The sequence below is a fragment of the Salvia hispanica genome, chromosome 2, assembly GCF_029641045.1.
Source record: "Salvia hispanica isolate PSC_SH4W2 chromosome 2, Shi_PSC_v1, whole genome shotgun sequence".
In the NCBI taxonomy this organism is placed as follows: domain Eukaryota; kingdom Viridiplantae; phylum Streptophyta; class Magnoliopsida; order Lamiales; family Lamiaceae; genus Salvia; species Salvia hispanica.
Genome location: NC_142693.1, coordinates 56,595,452 through 56,598,761, shown reverse-complemented (window position 1 = coordinate 56,598,761; position 3,310 = coordinate 56,595,452). Strand labels below are relative to the sequence as shown.

Here is a 3,310-nt window from a genome sequence, read left to right as displayed (position 1 = left end):
CACGCCCCTCCCTTCTTTCGACGCCGCTGCATCCAGCGGCCAACCACCGCCTTCTCGCCGGATTTCCGACAGGGAAGAGTTTAATCTGTCCTCCTTTATTGTTCATTTCAATTCTTTAGATTTGTTTTACAAAATTTTAATATTTGACCGAACAGAAACAGATTTGGATTAATGGGGAGGTCTCCATTTTTTCAAAGGTTTTCGAAATGTTTGTGTTTACTGCTGGACGCTAGCTGGAAACGGCATAAACTACCCACAAGATAAATCCTAAATCCTTTAATCGTGACTTGGTTTGTTTATTTTATGAAATTTTGGGAGTCTACTGTAGGTGTTACTTGGTGTTGTTGATTCAGTTTCTATGTTCAAAGTACTAAATAAGTAATGAAGACTTGAAATTACCTTCTTCTCTCAAAGTTACCACCCTCTGTTTCCTTGGAAATTTGATGTGTTAGATGTTATGAATATGTTGCCTTGATATTATATTGCTCGGGGAAAAGCTGGAAACAATAGGAGTTGCATATTCATATATACTCATGCCCTTGGTTCTACACGTGGGTAATTAACTTACTACATGTATGTAAATTAGACCACTTATTAGGCAAGGATGTGGTGATGATGGCGCTCCCTTATTATCATCACACTAATATTATTTATTGTATTGATTTGCTTTTATATATATGTATATATAATGCAGGGTTTAATTATGAAAGTTTTAAAGATATACGGAGGTGTACTTGGATCGTGTATGGTCGTCAACGAGCTGTCCGGAAATTACACGTCTCTTAATTTACTTGTAATAGATTAGCATTTAATTGTGTTGTAAAAGTTGTATTCTCTCGGACTTTTACTTGCATGTATATGCTTTGGTCGTTTATTATTTTCCTTACGTCAAAGTTCGTCACAACACTTCTATTTCTATAAATCACACAAAAGAATTACAAGAAAAACTTTTTATTTTCAAACTCGATTTTTTTCTAACAACTAATATACGAAATTTATTTATGTCTCTTTCCGAGTAGGTTGTCCCTCAATTTTGTTGTTTTTCCGATTGGATAGGAGGTTGTGGTTTGTTGGTTTGGGTTGGAGGCTGTGGTTTTAGTTGGGTAGGAGGCTGTGGTTTGTTGGTATGGGTTGGCGGATGTGGTTTTAGTTGGGTTGGAGGCTGTGGTTTGATGATGTGTTTGAGGTTGTGGTTGTTGGTTTGTGTTGGAGGTTGTGGTTTGTTGTTGTATTGGAGGTTGTGGTTGTTTTCGTAGGCTGGAGGTTGTGGTTGTTTGTGAATGTTGGAGGTTATGGTTGTTTGTGTATGCTGGAGGCTGTGGTTTGATGTTGTGTTGGTTGTTGTGGTTTTAATTGTTGATTGAATGTTGCTCCTTGTGATTTTTTCTATGCACATATTGAAATGATGCTAATTGTGTTGCTGTTAATTGCGTTGATCATACCCCTATGATGATTTGCATTGTGTTGCTATTACTGATATGTGTTGATTATTAAGTCAACTCTCTTGTTAGATTAGGAGGCTTATTTGTGAGTTGATATAAACACCAATATCTAAGGGAAATAAAAACCATACACTGACATTACATTACAAAAGCCACCCCTTTACATGGTTAGGAGGCTGTTTTTTTAGTTAGACAGTCTTAGAAGTCACCCTATACACACGTATGGTTTGGAGGTTGTCCTATGATGACAATTTTCTGTGGGATTAGGATTTTAGAAGCAACCCCACATGTAGGTTTGGAGGCTTTACAAAAGTGGACAAAAAACAGTTGATAGCATAAGCTACACCTAATCTTGAGGCTTCCACACCCAACTGCCAAAAAATGCTTCCTAACTTACTGATCTTAAAAGCCTACAGCTCTACTGATACCTGAGATGTCATATGAGGTGCTCTCATCATTTTCTGCCTGTTGGAGGTATGCCACTGCAACCTTCACTATATGTTCTTTAACCTCCAATGTCTTTGGCAGTATCCCCAGCCTTGTCAATCTTATTTGTTTATGTGTGGAGTTTTGTAGCCATTCCCCCTTCCACCTTCAAAATCTATGTTAAACAACCTTGAAGAGTCAGGAAAACATTGTTAAGTGTTTCTGCACTAAGTTCATCAAAAGATGTTTACACATTAGCCACCAACTCATCCACTTCCCTAGCCAATTTGTCATCCAGTATAGACTGGATGGCTCTGAAAAATCTTAAATCCAACACATTACAATCAGGAGAATTAGCTGGTTGGCAAATGAAATGGAATTTGAACACATCTGTGTTTGCAATTGAATGAAATTCTGCATCATTATGCATGATGTGAGGTCTGACATTGTCTTGTTGAATGAATATCTCTTTGCTTATGTTATCTGGCCATTTAGTCTTGATTGCTGGTTTGATATGCATCATTATTTCAGTGTGTGAGGTCTGGAGTATGATTTGATACAGTTAGAAATAAAAAATTGATGCAAAAACAGTGTCATTTTGAATAAGGCATTCTCTCATGACTGCCTTGTTCACTGATCAAATGGGCTTGATCTCCACGGTGCCTCTTGGTCTATTCTTGGATTTTCTCTTTGCTGGCTCTTGTGTTGTGAATGGAAAGATGCCTATTTTTCCATCAAATATGAAATCTCTACCTACTCCAAAGTATGGTCTACACACTGCATACATAAACATCACCTTTGTGATAAACCTCTTTGACTTACATGACATATATGGTTCTTCCCTATCTGGCAGCAGGTAGTATCTATCCGTACTCTTTGTCATGAAAAATCAATTTTCATCAATATGCACTACATTGTGCATTGTGTGGTATTTCAGCATACCATTGTGAACAACAGACTGAACATGAGTGAGACCCCATTTCATTCTTGCTAGCTTGTTTGAGGCAGTAAGTAGGCGCTTCACAGCATTTGTGTGTGGCCTCAGAATTCCTGATTTCACCATCTGCCTATTGTGCTCTTACTTAAAATCTATCTTGACAACCATCTTTCGGATGGTAGATCTTTTAAGGACTGAAAGATCTCTTACCCCGTTTTCATCTAGCTGAATTTCATCATTGCGCTTGAAGCCTTTAACATGATCTTTTATGCTCACAGGTACTCCACTCTGGATTTGCTTGTTGGCCTCTGCCCAGATTCGATGCATTATCTTCGTGCTCACTCCAAATTCCTTTGCTGCCTTGAAAAAACCTCCATACGGTATTTTACCTAAATGGCTCGCTTGTAGCATGCTTTGAGCTATCAGGTTTTTGGTGTCCACTCCTATGATTCGCTTGTCTGTCTCCGGCAGTTTCTCCAGCAGCAGCATCCATAGCCCTACGATG

At 38.4% G+C, this 3,310-nt stretch overlaps 1 pseudogene; it reads right to left on the bottom strand.

The window, feature by feature from the left end:
• Window positions 1-1,844: 1,844 nt before the first annotated feature.
• LOC148932703 (uncharacterized) lies at window positions 1,845-2,391 on the bottom strand (annotated as a pseudogene).
• Window positions 2,392-3,310: the final 919 nt, after the last annotated feature.